Raw genomic sequence first — 19067 nt, 5'->3', positions numbered from 1 at the left:
GGAGACGGTCTAAAGTTGGCCATACACGGTAGAAGTCGCCCAGGTTGCCGCAGCGATCGTCTCAGTACCCGCTTATCTGCCTCTTTTCCAATCTGCTACCGGTGTACATGGTTAAAATATTAACTGGTTATCACTCCTCGGAACGAAATGGGACGGGGACGCTGTCAACCATGGGCTAACTTCTGTAAGTTACCCGTGCGACGAGCCGCGGCGGACTTGTTTTGGCAGCCATTTTGTGGGAAATGTCTCAGGAACGCGCGGGGCCGTGCTTGCCTGGCGTCGGGAGTGCGCCCTCAATGCAGCCCCTCTGCTTTGACCGATATTAACATCACGGAGGGGCTGGCCAGCAAAGAGCTAGCATTAGCCGTGGCTGCCAAATTATATTAACTTCTTCATAGCGTCCGCTTGTATTGTCAACCGGCCGATAGGTTGACCCTTGCCCGCTAAACAGCCTGCAGTGTGCGGACTGTCTTCCTCCAAATTCCAATGGCAGTGTTTTATTAGCTAGCAAGTTAGCCAATAGCTAACTTGCTAATGTTAGCTTCTTGCCTTTCAATTGTTTTAAAAGGCTGACTTGCCGGACTTACCAATCCAACTGGGCCACGCTGCAGTTTCACTGTGGTCTCGTGTGTATTTGATATTTAATAAACTAAGTATATCAAGTAACCGAGCAGACGGGGGCTGAGCTGGAGATGTCCGTTGTTGAGGCGGCGGGCTGCCCACCTCCCCTAAGGCACGGCTAGATGTGCTGCGCCGGCGATCGACACTGCTCAGTCTGAGCTCAGAAGAATAACGCAATTTTACTGGAAACTAACCTTATCGGGATTTTATCTGTAAACTTTTCTACATCGTATTATTTGGATTTCTGCTGTGGACGAGGGACGACTGACCCGGGGGAGGGGACTCTGTTGGTGTGGACGGAGGGAGAGAGGGGTTCCGAACATGGCTGCTACGCGGAACTTGGTTCGACACACCGCCTGAGGTAGGTGAGAGCCGGTCGACGTGGTTTTCCGCTCCCTTGTGAATGTGGTGCTAATTTGTCCGTGATTGCCCCTCGTGTGTTAGCGGCTCGCCTCTCAATCAGTGGCGAGGAGGCTCGGCAACATCACGTTGCCCGCTACTGTCGTTCTTCGCCCCTGTCACCCGGCCTCGTGTCCCAGTTCCTCTGCTGGTCAGATGGGGAGCGTTACTGGGGGAAGAGCCAGGCATCGAGGCGGTAGATGTGATAACGACGCTGTCGTCTTAATCACCAGGGCTCTGCTGGTTTATGTGTGTAACGTTACTGTAACATATGGTGGTGGTGATGATGATGATGATGATGATGATGGACCGTCACCCTGATTTCTCTAACGTTGCCATGCAATGTCCTCCAAGCCGGCGGCGATGAGCCCCTGCCCATCCGGCTGATGGGGGACCGACTCGTTTCTATCACTAACCGGCTGACGAGTTGACCAGGTGCTGGATTGGTCGTTAATAGGCTGGTGATTGATGCGGCCAGCATGTGTGTAACTAGGCAAGTTTCAGTGTTACTGGTACTGCGACCTGCCTCAAGTTAACGCACGACACCTAATAGAACAGGAGCGGGTGCCGGGGGACCAAACCAGGCAGGGATCGGGGATGAATGGTTATATTGCTCCGTGATGGAGAAGTGTTGTGTTCCCCAGTATAAGGGACTACATCCTGGGCGAGCCCCCGGACGGCGATGGCTGTAGGTGTCACAGCAGCCCGCCGGTCCCCCCAACTGTCCTCTAGATCCGCAGCATTTCATCTGCTATGGCAGCTAGCGCTGGTTGCTAGCTAACGTTAGCTACCGCATCAGCCCCAGCCCCTTCCCTGCCCTGGAGTAGAGGGAGGCGAGCTCTCTCTCAGTTGCCGGGAGATGGCTGCTCCCAGTCAAAGAGGAAGGCTACGGATCGACCAACGCTGATGCTCAGCCGGCACAGCCATGGCTTCATATCTCATCCCTGCATGTCCAGGTCTCAGGTGATCTCTCTGCTGCTCGACACAGGATGTTGTAGGTGATACTGGTGCAGATTTTGAGAGATATCAGTCTTTGTCACAGGCGGCTGTGCGTCTCTACCTGAAGTTTTCTCTGGTGGTGACCATGTCTGAGTCTCAAAATGGACCCACTCCCATGACCTTTCCCACCAGCTTCCTTTGTTTAACCTTATTATTGTCGTTTGTCTTCCGTCTTCTCAAATCACATCTCAGGAGTAACCAACCACTTGTAATCCCATGACACCGATCACACCTGGCCATAGATAGGCACCTTTCATCTGGCTCAAGCTAACTTACCTTCACGTCTCTGTGTCAGAGGAGTGAATGCAATTTCTCTAAATGTTTAAGCTTCCAGAGAATTGGACCTGGAACCAGGGCAGCCGCTGTTCTAGTGGGTTAGTCCAGCTACAAGCAGTAGATCTGGTGGTTATCTTTACTCTAGCTACCAGACAGGAAGACAGAGACTGAAACAAGTCCCAGTGTTTGCTGGTAGTAGATAGTTAAACCTGCTAGTCGAGCCTCTGGAACTCCTCCTGAGGGTCCACCAGCCACCACCAGGTAGCAGCTTTTAAAGCTCCTATTGAGGTGGAACCGTTTTACTCAACCATGTCGATGTATGCAACAATGGGGAAAAAACCTCTTGGTATTCGCGTGTAAAGAAAGTGTCGCACTGATGTTCGAGGTTGGTTTAACTCTGAATCGCACAATACAAGAATGAAGTTCATCAACAACTGTGAAAAATGGATCCTAACATCAGAGTGAATCTTGTCAGTTAAATCAGTGAGTGGGAGCCCAGTGGGAGGGGCTCTCCAGTCAGCATCAGGGCGTCTCTCCACCCCCTCATACTCTACTATCCACACTTGGCTTGCTCCGACCTCTGGAGTAGCAGTTTGTGTCTTTTGGCCTCATTTAGTGGACTTGTTCCTGACTGACAGCACAGCTGTGACAACACATTGTGTGTAACAGCTTCAACACACTGATTGACAACTTTCTAAACTGAAAGACAAACTCTCAGATTTTATCAGAAACTCGGGTGTCACCTGCTTCCCTTCTCATCCGTGGTCTCTCTGACGTCCCTGTGCGTCCACGGCCCTGTGCTCCTGGAGTCAGCTCAGGCTCACGCCGGTGTCCCTCCAGCTGAAACGTCACAGCTCAGCCTCTTGGGTCTCTGCTTGAGCTGCAGCTGTCTGCATCTGCTCACATCTGTCCATTGATTTGCATTCATGTCCCTCTAAATATTTATTCCTGTTGTGTAATTCAATCAAATGGCAGCTTTCACCACGCTGGGTTTCGTGGTTTTTGGCACACACGGACTCTTTACATGTCTCTAGGTCCTGTAATACTTGATCTTCTGATGATGATCTGAATCGTTCATACGGGATTTAAACATTCTCACTTATTTTTATGCAATCTGAGAATCTTCAAATGACAGTCTTAAACTTCCACTGAACTAGAAATCAAATTTTCGTAGCTTTTTGTGAGTGGATGAGTTGAAGTGAGGGAGTTCACACCTGGCATTGTCATCTTGCTCACTAAAGTCACGTGACCAGTTGTGATCACATCTCACTCCCCAGCTCTAATAACACTCTCTGTTTGTGAAGATCAAATGGCTGTTCTTAACTGGCTGCTGGCAGTACTACTGAACAGTATTTAATAGTAAATACTGCCAGCCTCCCTGTGATACTGTCAAACTGGTCGTATTACTGGAACAGAACTCCCTGACAGACTGTGGAAGGCCACTGGTGGGGCTGGTTGACGCTCCTCTGCACTGGTTTTAGTTTCTGCTAAGGTTGTCTATTTACCTGAAGCAGTGGCACGCCAGAGTGCATCGCTCCAATTATGTGAACATGAAACTGTATCAGCTGTTCATCAAGGACAGTCTAGTTCAGGAAACATATCTGACTGGATTATTTAAGATGAAGGGAGGGAGGGAGAGCGACTGATGGACGAGCTAGATTCACTTTTAACAACAGAGGGATGTGTGTGTGTGGGGTGTGTGTTCAGGTTCATGAACTCGTGCCTAGTTGGTCAGGAAACAATATAGGATCAAAATTGTCTTTATTAGATTTAAAAAAAGAAGTAAATCTTGAATCTTATGACCAAAATTAGGGACTAGAGATTTTGGCTCAAACTCAACAAAGTAAATATTGGGTCAGTTTTCACATGCAACACGTCTTCAGAATACTGTAGTACTAAATACGCAAATGGTATTTTTCAAATAGATCCAGAGAATGATAACCTGAAACGCCTTGGTGTCTCAGCTGCCCCCTCCGTCACATCTGGCCCATGTTCCCATCTTACGCTTTGTTCAATTCGCCATCCTCCAAGAGGCCACTGTCGTCGCTGCCTTGTACCTGCTGTACCGAGTCCACAGCTGCTGGCGGACCAAAGGCCATCGTGTCTCCCCGCTCTTACGCTGGATACTGCTGTACTGTGTTCTGGCTGTGACACCGATCACATCCGTCCTCTGCGGGGTTCAGAACGTCCCCAGGAGGTGCGTGAGGCTCGTGGGGTATCGTTGAAGTGTGTCTTCGCCATCGGGCAACTGACACAGATTGGCTGCTGTAAGGCGGTGTTGTTGCTGAACTTGAATCTTGTGAACTTGCTAGAAGACTCAATGGATGTGACATTCACCTTCTTTGGGGCGTCGCCCACCTGAGTCTGTATGTGCATGTGGTGTGAACACACCTTTATGGTTCAGTTCCTTGGTATGGCTTCGCTGCAGTGCTGCCAACACAGTTTTCCACCCTGATAAACACAAAGTTTCAGAGCTTTTTTTGTGAAATGAAGAAATAAATGCTAAAACTCAAGTTAACTGTCATGAATCAACACACAACAATCACAACGCTTCCAATCCCAGGCTGTGGTGACCACGCCCACCCAGAGACTGAACTTGCACACCATTTCATTTTATTACCACAGCGCCGAGTGCAGGGCCCGGTTGTATAAATAACTCAGTGTTTTATACTGACATTTGTCCCTTAGTCAAAGTATTTCTTTAAACAACGGGGGAATTTTGGAGTGTTACATAGATGTAACACAGGCTAAATGTTAAACTGAGGATGCTAAAGAATCCCTCAAGTGAACATTAGGGTTTTATGCAACTAATTTCGTCCTTGGATAGAAAATTCAGGCAACCTTAGTGGAAGGGGTTTTATGCAACCAGCAATGGATCTTTGTAACAGAGGCCATCAACCATAATTACTCTACTATTAAGGTGCAAGGACATTCAGACGGCAGTGGCTGACTCGACTACAGCTCAGCACGCTGCTGCTCGTGTAGCCATGCAAATCAAACTGGCTGCTTTTTGGTTGCCTTGCGAGGCAGCAGGCTCCACAGCTCCACACAAGGACCCATCTCGTCAGTAGGGTTGGGTATCGTTTGGCTTTTACTGATTCCGATTCTCAATATCGATTCCTGTTCAAAACGATTCTCGATTCCGATTCTTTGAGATGGAAATCAACAGGTCACAGCCTCTTCATCAGGAGAATATTTTTTTGTTTGAAAAGCCGTAACATGGGCCAGTTTATTTATTGACATTACAAGTGTTAGTCAAAAAGCTAAGACCTGCAGCCCAGATGGATGTACATGTACGTGATGGATGTGGACTCTGCTGGCTGGGGACGCCGGCTGCATAACGTAGCAGCAGGTTGTGACTGGCTAACGTTAGCATCACTTAGCAAGCGTTCGACAACTATTAACAGACACAGTTTGAAGAATTAGTCGTCTATCACTGAAGCAGGTTTGTTAAAAATGAGACAACCTTCATTTTCACCAGGGCTGTAGCGATACGCTAATGTCACGGTACGATTCGCTCCACTTCCATGCTTTTCTGGAAGGTTTTTAAGGACAAAGTGATTTGGTGACATCTTGTGAGTTCCGTTGACTTGGATTGAACGAACTGAACTGAAAGCATCAATTAAACAACACGAGGCTCCGACTGGCAGCTCGCAAACGCTGGACAAAATGAATCAAAGATGTGCTGAGAAAATTAGTTTCATTTTTTGAAACTGAGTGCAAATTGTAGCTTTCAAGCTTTAGAAAAGTGAACATTGAGAGTTAAAGTGCAGCCAGTGGCCTTCTGAGGCAGCGTTTGAGCTGGATACTGAACACAGGAGGGAGCTGCTGGCCAGTGCAGCCACCAGCTTCACCAAAAACAAACCATGGCAGCCAATAATTCAACTGGCGGGTGGCAGCAGCATAGCGGGGCTCCATCGCGTTCACCAGGCGCCTCAAGCCGGTGTTTGCCACCACCCAGTAAGCTCTCAAATCCTGACTGATGAAGCAGCAATGGACTCCATCATTTTCTGCGACCTCGGTGAAGACGATGGGAACCTGTGGCAACAACCGCCGTCACTGTCCAGCTGGTTTGTTTGGGGTCGCGCCTCAGCTTCTTGGGCTCGGTCTCAGGTAGCACTTCCTTGTCCGGTGGTGACGTTTTAGGAGGTTCGCAGGTTGGTGGTGCTTCCAGAGGACTTCACGTTTGTGTGACTCAGCTCACAAACCGCCACACTTTTGTCTAAATCGTCGCTTTCCTCTTTGTCTTTGAACCCAAAATGCGTTTGAGCGTGCAGGCGCTGGATTTATACTCGCCGCCATTCTCCTGAGCGTCTCAGCCCTCACCTGATGAGAGAGGCGTCGGCGTCTGGGAACTAGAAATGCTCTACAGCGACACCAGCAGCTGGCAGACAGAACTGCTCTTCCTGCAGAGTGCGGGACACGGGGGATTGGAATGGGCTTAATGTGTCGATACTCAGCTGACAAATCAATACTCGGAGGAAACAAACTATCGATAAATATCACAGGATCGATAAAACTGCTCAGCCCTGATTTCCACCTACCAGATTCTGTCAGCAACGAGGAGCTGCTGGCTGATGATGAAGGTTGACCGTCTGAAGCGGAGGAAGCGACGGGAGCAGGAGAGCGACGCTACCAGTTGAACTCAGTCCACTCGCTATTTGTGACACCAGGCAGGCCGAGGTGTTCCGTCATGTTTGTGGTGATCCTCCTTTGGCAGAAGTTGTTTTTCCACAGATGTTGCACTGTGCGACTCCGTCCTCTTTCAAATTAAAATGAAGCCAACTTTCCAGTGTTTTTTGCAGTCCATGTTAAGACGACTGATATTCTTGCTAGCAGATGCACAGAGAGCGCCGAGCGGAGTGATACACACCAAACTAGTGCGGGCACTCGGAACCGAAAAAAAGAATCGAAATTCAAAAAGCTGCTTAACAGTTCTGGAACCTGACGTTAGGAACCGGTACCTGGTACCCAATCCTACTTGTCAGGCTTCAAGTTTTGTGCTCGTGTTCTCACTGACAGGGGTTTGGCCGATCAGGATCCTTTGAGAATGATAGGGGTGTAGTAGCGGCTAGCACGGATGGTGCCAGGCAGTGTTTCTCCGCGATGGATGCTGGTAGACCGATGGGTCATCCAATCTCCTGCCACGTATTTCTTGACAGTGTCTGCTGATGACCTCCCACGTGGCTCTGAGCAGCAGAAGATCTTCTGGGTCAGGTTAGCATTTTGGAACCTTCTACACAAAGACTGTAGTTTGAGGGAGATCGAGGAAGTGCTGTGTCAAAGCTGATGCAACTTTGACGTGGGGCAAACTTTGAAGAAACCAGCTCTCAATGGGCCGCTCTTCTGGGCGGACCTTCAGGAGACTGGTGAGTTTCTCCCCTGTGATGGGGAGAGGAGACCGAATGGAGAAACCAAGCAGAGGAAAGTGCTTGAGAAAGACAAGATAACACGCAAACTAGTGAGATCGGTTTCAGGTGCATCGTTGAGAGTCGATCACTCACTTTTTAGAAGCACTCGGAGCCCAGGACGCGGTGACTGGAGTTAGGGTGTGTACCACAGGCACTTCAGCACCTGTTTGTTTAGAGGTGGCACCGCACTCGTCTGTCCTATACAGCAGAGAAGCAGTGGCCGTGTTTTCAGACGTGCTGGACAGAAAATAGACCCAGTCTGATGACCTGGTGTTTGAGGGTAGAAGGCTAATTTCTGAAACAAAAACCTTATTTTATTTGAAATTATTTAATATTGTAATACATGACCATTTAAATAAAGACCAAAAGAAAACAGAATAATAAACATGGCAGAGGCTCCGGAGCGCTCTCTGCTGGACACAAATGTCTCACCATTTTTAAATCACTAAAGGCGTCACTGTCCACATTTTCTGTGCAGTAAAAAAGTGTCTTAAAATCTGCGCATTTCTCAAAACATAAATGCTGATCCAAGTCATCTGTGAGAGGCTGATGTGCCGGAATACATGTGTTTTTATGATGGGTTGCTCTTCTGTCTGTGAGGGTCTTGTCATGAAGTTATCTGGTTGTTCAGATGTCCTCATTCTCCTTGTCTGGCTTTAAACAGTGAATGTTCTGTTGTTTTTTTAAATGTAGGCTAGATTGTTTTGAGCGTCTGTATGTACAGTCTGCATGTACAGTACATGTATAAGAGAGAAGAGGACGTGCTTGGTCTGTGCTGAATGAGGGCGCGGGGAGCCCTGGCCTGACTGACTCATGTGTGGCCATCACCTGTCAGCTGCCTCTACATTTCAGATGAGTGGAAGTTGGTGTCAGATGTTCTACGGGTCACAACCACGCACTGAAGCTGTACGGACCGAGCGGGGCTTCAGTGGGAAAGCGTTGTGTGTTGTTTATTACGTTGTGCTGCCAGTTAATCCTTGGAAAAATGATGTGTATTGAAGTGTGTGAGTACTGTACATGTTGGTTGAGGGCACTGCAGGACTGTAAATGGTTTCACCTCGCTTTACAGAGTATCGATAGAAGCTTTGGGGTCAGAAATGCACATAATATTGTATACCAATACTAGAAGGTCCGTCTGTGTGTGTCGGTCAGCTGTGGCGATGAATAGTGATGTAATTTAAAGTAGAGTATCCATATTGAAGGGTATGGAACTTGCAAAACAAAGTGTTGAATGGAAAGTTTTTTTAGTTTGTTTTTTTAAAAGTGCTGGACTCAAAGCATGAAGTCTTCTTTAATCGGTTCACCAATGACGCTGAATGATCTGAAGTCTACGTTTAGAGTCATGGATGTTTGCTTAGACTCGGCGGTAACATTCCCTTCATAGAACTGGTCCTAGGTCTGTAATGTTGGGGCCAGCTGTGAGGTGTTCTTGTCCATGTGTGGGTCCAGCAGGCTTGAGTTCTTCAGTCTTTACAGATTTTCAGCCAACGTGATTAACTTTCCAAAGTGTCAAGTTCATCTGTCAATGTCCTGATAACCATTCAATTCCAGTCAAACATAGTTTTCGCTCCACCTGCTACTCGAGCTGGCAGTTTACAGAATCTGACTACCACTCCACCAGTGTTTCTCAACCAGGGCGTCTGGACCGCTACAGGGGTCACGAGAATGTTCTGGGGGTTATCAAACGCGTGTGCGTGTGCGTGTGCGTGTGCGTGTGCGTGTGTGTGTGTGTGTGTGTGTGTGTGCGCTTTTGACAGTGTTAGCTGAATATCAGCTTATGCGATGCTCTGTTACCCTCATGTTTAGACATTGATTTAGCAGTTAGCCTGTTAGCAGTGCGTTAACTCCATTAATTAGCCTTTGTTATCTGTGCGTTAGCTTCTGTTGCCTTCTGTTAACCTTGTACTTGGCGAGCCTTGACCAACCTGGGTTTTTACTGTGCTTCTGTGTGTGTTAGCAGAGTGTTACCCTGTGGTACTGTGACTGGTCTGTCCCAGTGCCTCCCTTTAATACTCCTTTGCATTAAGCAGTACTAAATATTAGGGGTGTTACAAAATTTCGCAGAATAAAAAAATGACGACATAAAATGCAAAGACGCACAAATTAAAAATCAATGTAAAAAAAAAAAAGCCAAGCGGCGCACCACTGATGATGTTTGACCCTCTTGCCTACTGGATACACATATAAGAAGAAGAAGAAGAACTCTGTAGCAACGCCACAAAAGAAGAAGAAGCCAAACAATCGTTTCTAAATGGAGGAAGATGAGGTGGAACAAGCAGCGGACGCTCCTCCATCAAACACATCGGTTGTGTGGACTTATTTTGTCCTCCCCTGTAAAAGACGAGGCAGCCATGAGAAATATATATAAAACAAATACTTTGTTTTTTTTAAAGCAAAGAGCATTTTATTTTGTACTGACGCAGCAAAAACTGGTGTGTCTGCATATTAAGGAAGAAAATGAAGAAGATTTGATTTTTGCATTTCTGATTTTTGATTTTCTTGAATCTCTATTTCGTGGAACCCCTAAAAAAAAAAAAAAAAAAATTACAGTATATATATATTACAGTATATAACCACATTATTATTATTGGAGATTGTTCAAAATAGTAATTTCATATTTTTTGTTTTTGAAACATCACATATGAACGAAGGACGGAGGGTTTTAAGAGGATATTTGAGAAGTCCTCAGTGAATAATGAAGCATATTCTGTCTTTAGGACGATGTGATGTTGACCATTTCATATCCCGTGTCGTGGTAAGATTTATGTCACGTTCAGAAACGTCCTGAATAGGGCTGAGCAGTTTTATCGATCCTGTGATATTTATCGATAGTTTGTTTCCTCCGAGTATTGATTTGTCAGCTGAGTATCGACACATTAAGCCCATTCCAATCCCCCGTGTCCCGCACTCTGCAGGAAGAGCAGTTCTGTCTGCCAGCTGCTGGTGTCGCTGTAGAGCATTTCTAGTTCCCAGACGCCGACGCCTCTCTCATCAGGTGAGGGCTGAGACGCTCAGGAGAATGGCGGCGAGTATAAATCCAGCGCCTGCACGCTCAAACGCATTTTGGGTTCAAAGACAAAGAGGAAAGCAACGATTTAGACAAAAGTGTGGCGGTTTGTGAGCTGAGTCACACAAACGTGAAGTCCTCTGGAAGCACCACCAACCTGCGAGCCTCCTAAAACGTCACCACCGGACAAGGAAGTGCTACCTGAGACCGAGCCCAAGAAGCTGAGGCGCGACCCCAAACAAACCAGCTGGACAGTGACGGCGGTTGTTGCCACAGGTTCCCATCGTCTTCACCGAGGTCGCAGAAAATGATGGAGTCCATTGCTGCTTCATCAGTCAGGATTTGAGAGCTTACTGGGTGGTGGCAAACACCGGCTTGAGGCGCCTGGTGAACGCGATGGAGCCCCGCTATGCTGCTGCCACCCGCCAGTTGAATTATTGGCTGCCATGGTTTGTTTTTGGTGAAGCTGGTGGCTGCACTGGCCAGCAGCTCCCTCCTGTGTTCAGTATCCAGCTCAAACGCTGCCTCAGAAGGCCACTGGCTGCACTTTAACTCTCAATGTTCACTTTTCTAAAGCTTGAAAGCTACAATTTGCACTCAGTTTCAAAAAATGAAACTAATTTTCTCAGCACATCTTTGATTCACTTTGTCCAGCGTTTGCGAGCTGCCAGTCGGAGCCTCGTGTTGTTTAATTGATGCTTTCAGTTCAGTTCGTTCAATCCAAGTCAACGGAACTCACAAGATGTCACCAAATCACTTTGTCCTTTAAAACCTTCCAGAAAAGCATGGAAGTGGAGCGAATCGTACCGTGACATTAGCGTATCGCTACAGCCCTAATTCTGAAATTCTAGGCTTCCTGGGTCCAGCAGGCAGAACTGTGCAGTGAGAATGATGCTTGAGGGGAACCACCCTAAAGGTAAAGTTAGGTGTTGCTCTTCATTAAGCAGCCAAGTGGAGGAGGCTAATACGATAAGCTAGTGCTGCACCTCCAGTCTTTCACAACACTACTGCCAATTCAAGTGACTTTCTGGACAAAATATAGTGACTTTATACACAAGATGGCCATCTCAGGTTTTCTTGAAGCTTGCCAGTCTGTCCAGCTAACGTAAGGCAGCGAGGATCATTTCCAGTTAGCGCTGCAGCACAGTCGTGAGGAAGCAGCAGCTGGCTGTGCATTGACTGCAGGGACCGTCCACAAAGTGCAACACCGAAACGACGCAAGTGACAAAGTCATCATGACTGCACTGACGTTTCCCTTTAGAGCAGACGTTTCAAAAAACACGCCCAAGTCGCGTGTTTGTGTGCAGCGCACCCCGTAGACGCTCTAGTTTTCTGTCCTTTCCGTCATGACGCAGCTACCACAGACACTTGTCGCTCGCACGGCCAAACACAGCGGCTCCGCTTTTTTGTTGTTTTTCTACAGAGCGCAGAGGCCTGGGGGAGTCTTGGGCTTTGAGGACTGATAGAATTCATCCACCACTGAATGGCCTGAACTGCTCAGGTGAAGGTTGGTCCGTGGCCGTGGTGTTTAGTGAACTCTGATGGACCCAAACTTTGGGTGTTGAGAGGAAACCGCCTCCAGCGGTGGCGGCTGCACGGGTGAGGTCCGCCACGCCATCACGGAACTTCTGACGTGATGTTGGTCTGCGACATTGTCAGGCGCTCATAGTTCCTTCAGGTTCACCGTACTTGTACACACGTGCTGTGTTGCAGTGTTCTTGTTGTAGCTTTGTCTCTGATGAACTTGTGTCCTGCACACTTCCTGTGGTGATCTGACGTGCAAGAATGATTCCAAATATTCATGCTCATTCATTTTGTGGTTGCTGTTTTGTCATTTCCTGGTGATTTAATTTACAGTTGTACTGAATTACAAAAGCCTTCTTCCACTTCTGCGAGGCGGGCGGGGAGATTTAGGGTTCCACGAGGTCAGAGAGTCTTAGAAATGTTCTGTTTTTCACGTCAGTCCACTTAGGCGATGTGGTCACACCACATGTGTGTGTCCTCAATATGAACCTAACTTTTTGGGGTGAATTGGTGGTTAAAATTGAAAACTCTGATTTCATTGTTCTCATATGTGAGTGATTTGTTTTTTTGTCTGAATGTTACCTCCTCCCTCGACTCGTCCTCCACAAGCGAGTTTTCTGGAGGAGAAGCGATTCACAAAGTAAACGCTTGCTTCATGTCGTTAAAACAAGAACGAAGACTTTTATTAGCGAATTAGCAGAAGAACCCTCAGTCTCCCCAAAACTGCTGTTTGTTAATTGATGCATTTGGGGTCAGAACGGTGCTGAGGGATCATATTTCTTGCATGTAAATGCCTGTGAAAGGAAATCGGTTTGACGGTAGAGGTCAAGCAGGATGGAGCGTCTCTCAAATTCTCATACTGGCAGAGCGTGTCGACGGGCGCGCTGCCTGGCGCTGAGACCTTCTGTATATCCCAGTTTAGCACTGAGGACACTCAAATTAAATCATGGTACATTGCCTGAGATCATTTAAATGAAAGTTATGATACAGTGTTGTTCAGACATTATGAATGAATGAATAAATCATGAGACAATGTCAGACTTCGGATGCTGTCAAATAAAAGAAACTGAATGAGAGCTGCTCTCTGGGTTTGTGTGATTCAAGATTTGAACTTTAAATGGACGCAAACAATTCAACGTTTCCTGAGTTGACCAGTTTCTCATTGTCTCTTCCCAATAACCCAGCCAGGTGAAGAGCCAGTCATGAAACTGAACCTCACACGTCAGGATCCTCCTCAGGTTTATAATGAGGTTTGTGGAAGTGGTCTTTAACAACAGGAAGCGCACCAGAGCGAAGTAAGCTGGAGTGGAGTTGTGAGGGTTTCCTGGATTTCTCTCATTCCAAAGCTCTGAAAGGTCTGGCAGGGCTCAGCAGGAAGGATGCTGTGATTCTCCAGGACGTGGTGGCACCAGCACAGTTCTGGCAGGTTCACATCCAGGCCGTCGGCCCCGATGAGCCCTGAAGGAGCGAGTACCTGCCTCGTTCTTCCAGGAGGAGGAAGAACTTTTCTTTTGGAGTAATTTGTTACAGCTGTGGCACAACCGTTCCAGTTTTGTTCCTGTTCTTATTCCCCAGGTTTTTTTCTCATTCATAACCTGATTTCTATAATTCTGGTGAAAATTAGTTTTATTGGCGGTATCAGCTGCCGCCAACGGTGTCTGAGGGAGGTGGGGCTGAAGAAAGATCAAACATCCTAGACCTGCCTGACCGTGAATGTGTGAGCCTGGCTTCCTCACTCACTCACTCATCTGTGTTCTCATTCATGCTTTAGAAGTGTCTGCAGATTTAAGTTGTGTATTTACAGACATTTTATGAAATTAAAGTGACTTCATGGTTCTGGCTCCCTCACTCACTGTGTGTGTGTGTGTGTGTGTGTGGGGGGGGGGTCCATCATGGGTGGTGGTGGTGGCAGCGGGGGGGTGTTGCTTTGCATCTATGACAAGATTCCTGGTTTGATTCAGTGACCTAAGTGAAGCTGCCGCCTGACCACTGGGGTTCGTCTGCGATGGCGTCTCTGTGTCTTCCCTCAAACATACAGAGGAACCATTTTTCTATGTCTGGCAAACTAAATTTTATCCAAAAGTTGTCTTTGAAAATACAAGTTTGGAAAAACAAAGAATCCAGAGCAGCCTTTCCCCACATGAAAATTCAACTTCATCATTTTAACAGATATCGAACAGATGAGAAAGAAAATCTATTTTTTAATCAGCTGAATAATTGGCATGATTGCATAGTTGTACATATGATTTTAAAGCTAGTTGTCCCGAATGGAAGTGTAATGGAGTACTTGTATTGTAATCAAGTATTTCTGTTTTAGAATGGTTGCAAAGGGACATTTTTGAATGCATGTGTGCCATTTGTACACAATGTATCCTAAACTACAGGAACTGAAGACACAAAAGCCTAAGTAGGGTTTGCATTGACACAAGCTAAGTTCCTGTATATTGAAGAGTGGAAGGGGGCCACCAGGGTTAAGAGGACCTGCTCATGCTGAAAATTGCGTTTGCAGATGAAATAGCCTGGCGTTAATGTTGAGCCTCTGCTTGGTAAATGTTGTATGCTGGTCCAAGCACTTGAAGGAGTCGAGGCTTCAGGGTCCCGGTGGGTCCACTGGGCTCATCCCATGGGAGGGGACAGTCAGCTTCACCACAGTCAGACACTCTGGCTGACTGACAGCTTTCAACTTCAAGAAAAGGTAACGAATACTTCAAGATTGCAGGAATTATCAAGTCTACAATTTTTGCTCAGTTGACATCAGAACCGATCGTCAAACCAGTGTTGCTGCATCAAGACATGAGCCCACTGTGCCACTGCTAAATAAGTCTGTAGCAGTTGTGACAAAATGGACTCAATCTGCATCTCATCCTGGATGCTGAGTGGAAAATGTCAGTGTCTTCTCTGAATTTTTGACAGAAGTCTGAATTCTGTCACCGTGGACCTTATTGAGTCAGCCTCAGTGGAACCAGAGCATCTCTAGAAATGGTATCAATCGATTCTAGGCATCTCTAAGTTGTCTAGATGAAGTCAATGAACGTTTGGAGCTTCATGTCCTGGTGGCAGAGGCTGTGGGGCGAGTTAGAAACACGCCGCTCCATGCAGCCCTGGTGATGACATCATGGTGTCTCAGGTCGCTCAGCGGGATCAGGACTTGTGTCTGGCGTTCAACGCCCAGGTGATGTGAAAATGACCTGCTGATGTCTTGCCATGCGTGATGATGTGTCGATGTGACACACTTGATTTCAAAGATGTTTAAATCCAAGTTGAAATATTTTGTGATATTATTCAGGTAAGTTTAGATGGACGGTGGGATGGTGACTGACAGCTGGGACAGGCTCCACCCCCACAGTGCTGGACAGGCTGGAAATGAGTTAAGATCCTTGTGTGTGTGTGTGTGTGTGTGTGTGTGTGTGTGTGTGTGTGTGTGTGTGTGTGTGTGTGTCTTGGCTTACATTTTGTAAGAGACCCTTTTGTAAAGAGACCCAGTCTCACTTGAGTCAGTGGACGACCGTCTGAATCATTTCTCCAAATTATTTTGTCATACGGAAGGCGAGTTCACTGAGGCCCCAGTTTTATGTTTGATTAGACAAAATGTCTGAAGAACCGGCTTCAGGTCCAGTAATAGGCCCTTTATATCACACACACACACACACACACTGCTGCCCATCCCGCGATGAGTGACTCACGCTGTGACGTAATATTGATGAGCACGTCTGTTGCCTCAGTAACATACGTTCCATGTTGCCAGACGTTGCTGTGCTAGCTGGCTGCAACGGTGAGCTGGTAGATGGTGGATCCAGTCCGGTCCATGCAGTGACCTGTTGAGCTCTCAGCCTGTATGACATCACTTTTGGTTGTTTGACTCACCACAGGTCTGTCAGTCAGTCTGTGTGCCTGATGGTAATTTGGGTGTGGGGGATGTTGCATGCGGCCCCTCCACCTGTCCTTACTGGGACTCTATTTCTGGGTCTCACACTGAATGAGACTATGTCTCGCCTGGCAACAGTAACTGTGTGTGTGTGTGTGTGTGTGTGTGTGTGTGTGTGTGTGTGTGTGTGTGTGTGTGTGTGTGTGTGTGTGTGTGTACATGTGATATTCCAGTCTTCACTACAGTGAGACTAAAGCCGTATGGGCTCATATGGACCAGTTGTAACACCAGAACTTTGACCCAATTGAACCCTCCCTGCTATAACAGGCAACAAGCTCATGTTGGCACCAGGTTTCAGCTTCACTGAACGTGACATGGAGTTGGCCAGAGAGGTCCCGTCATGTGTGGTGTGCTGAATGATTTGATGGGTGTCCAACTAATTTGTGTTTTGTTGTCTTTATCGTGTGTAACATAGTGAGAGTCCTTACTCGTGAGCCCCGCTCCCAGTCCAACATGACTTCTGTCTCACTCGTTCCTGCTCAGATGTTCTCATCAGCTCCAGCTGTCCTGCTAATGGCCTCTACAAGCTCTTCTTTGTAGCTGAGCTGCTGCGTATTCAGTCCAGCGTGACACAAACCAAATGTAGACTGTAAACGAATGACAGTTGTTGACTAAAATAACAAAGTAATCGTCCATTCGGGCCGGACGCCACTGGTCTGGCCTCCAGCTGATGTTGGTGGAACTGGCGTTGCTTTCGTTACGGGACAGGGCAGCAGCCTCAGATGGAGCCGTGAGGCAACAGGCAGCAGCGTGTTTGAGTCAACCATTAAATATGTTGGTTTACTGATCGGTCAATCAGCTCCACCCAGGTCATATTTCATGTCAGGAACTGTCCTGTAGCTGAGTTCTTGAACCTGGCATTCAGATGAAGAGGTTCTTCTGGCTGTAGCTTGTGGTCGACACCTCCAGGGGATGCGACATGAGGGACGCATCATTTGGATGTTGGCTGATTTTCAACATGCCGATAAATTGCGACCTGTTTGTCCACTAACTGATGCCAATATGTCCACTTTTTCCACCTGATTGCTCAGATATTCAGGTCTCTTTAGTATGACAATGAACACATTTGTATTCATGTACTCTTACCATGATAGTCTGCCAGTAGAAGAAGACGTAAAATACAACACATACTGTACATGTCTATATATTCATTGTGCAAAATGGTAGCAGTTCAATGTTGGCTATGTTTATTTTATGTTCATTTAAAAAAAAAAATTTGTTAAGATTTCTTTTGGAACAAACTTGGAGGATGATCTCCCTGTGACAATCAGAACAACTTGGGTCCCTTCAGCCTGTTTTACAAGTTCCAGGGTCAACAGAACGTCTGTCCACAGGGTACATGAGACAGTATACGACCTGTACAACTGTACAGTCACAGTACTTACCGAGAACCGAGACTTACTGAGGTGACATCAGCAGCAAGCTTGTCAGTGCTGCTGTGAATGACCACATGTATCCTCTGTTATTTATCATTTAATCCTCTTCAGTGGAATCCCTCTGACTTGTTCTCTGTTTGGTGTCCGTTTCTACACTTGGAGGTCCATTCAGAATCAGAATCAGAAATCCTTTATTAACCCCTCGTGGAAAATTGTTGGATTGCAGTGCTCCATTTCACAGTAAACACCAATATATAATAAAGGAAAAAAACAGAGAATCAAGATTATAAGGAGATCTCTTTTGTACACTCTTACACTGAAGGGGATGTTGGTATTGCACGATTGAACCATTCAGTTCCAGTGGAAACTCCCTGATCTCTGGAGGGTTTCTGGAGCTTCTCCTTCGTTTATGCTCACTCCAGTATCTGCATCAAGGACAATGAAAGTCAGAATTTGCGAAGGATTTGAGATTACGGCCGACAGTGCTAGCAAAATCAAGTTCAAGTTAGCATGCTATAAGTGAGCTAGCAGGCTACAGGTGATAGCAACAAGCTGCTACTGTGTGTGCCGCCTGTCGGGGCTGTAACGTTTCACAGACTTACTGGGCTGGCTGCGGAGTGTTCTCCAGTTTATCCAGGAGTGGAAGCTGCTGCCCGGGTTGTTTTTTTCCCCACAGTTTGTGTGTTGTCTCTCCGTGTCCATCACTGTTGTCCCAAACTCGGTTGAGTTGGACACACTTGGCTCCTCCTGGCACGAACAACGCTGAGAAAACATTTCACAAGACAACATGTCTTTCCATTTCTGACACTTAAAAACAGAAACACCTGATGGCTGGTTGTGATTTTAGGGTTTCTTTTCCTTCCAAGTTTTAAAAATAAGATGGAGAGCAAATACAAATGTTTTTCTTTTTGAATAAAGAATATGAACATGTACAACGTACTTTGTGTACATGAGCGTCTCTGCCTGGACTTCATGCTAACAAGCTCGCGTTTCATGTGATAAGAAAGTGTCCCGTCATAACGTGACACTGATCGAATCGGCAGCTGTGAGTGTGGTGGGTTCACCTGCTGCTGGGAACCAGGATGGTGAGACTGAGCGAGCCGGTGAAGGGGGCTCCGCCCTTTGACTTCATCACATTCAAACACTTTAATGTTACAAGTTGTCCTTGGCACCATCATTCATTGAAAATATTGAATTACTGGGAAGTTAAAATTTTAAAAAATTCTGATTTAATGGCTGGTTGTTCCTGAAACAGGAAACTCAACTGGCTACGATGATGCGTCGGTGAACACCAGCTTTTACCAGACATCATGCAAATACCCATGACATCACTGACAGGGGATTGGTCAGATCCTGGACCACGTGTCACCTCACAGCTGGAAAAAGATCATGAGAAAACTTGAACTCAGGCATTGGTCGGCACAGCAAGATGTGTGTGAGAACTACTGGGTGGACCGCGGCATCCAAACTGTTTTAATACAAATGCGGTTCTCAGATGTCAGCTATGAGTTTCCATGCTCAAAGGGGAA

General features: G+C 46.8%; 1 protein-coding gene across 2 annotated transcripts in view; it reads left to right on the top strand.

The window, feature by feature from the left end:
* Positions 1-264: 264 nt before the first annotated feature.
* Positions 265-19067, top strand: part of dyrk1b (dual-specificity tyrosine-(Y)-phosphorylation regulated kinase 1B) — a 58609-nt gene continuing 39806 nt past the window's right edge. Inside the window, exon 1 of one of the 2 annotated variants that reach the window (XM_086219285.1) lies at positions 265-982. The gene's annotated coding sequence lies outside the window, so the exon portion shown is untranslated. Of the gene's footprint in view, positions 987-19067 lie in introns of both variants that reach the window. The other variant, XM_086219286.1, reaches the window with a different exon arrangement.

The sequence above is a fragment of the Aulostomus chinensis genome, chromosome 11 (assembly GCF_037954235.1).
Source record: "Aulostomus chinensis isolate RoL2024-O1b breed Wild chromosome 11, RoL_Achi_v1.0, whole genome shotgun sequence".
NCBI classification, from domain to species: Eukaryota; Metazoa; Chordata; class Actinopteri; order Syngnathiformes; family Aulostomidae; genus Aulostomus; species Aulostomus chinensis.
This window is presented reverse-complemented; position numbering and strand designations above follow the sequence as displayed.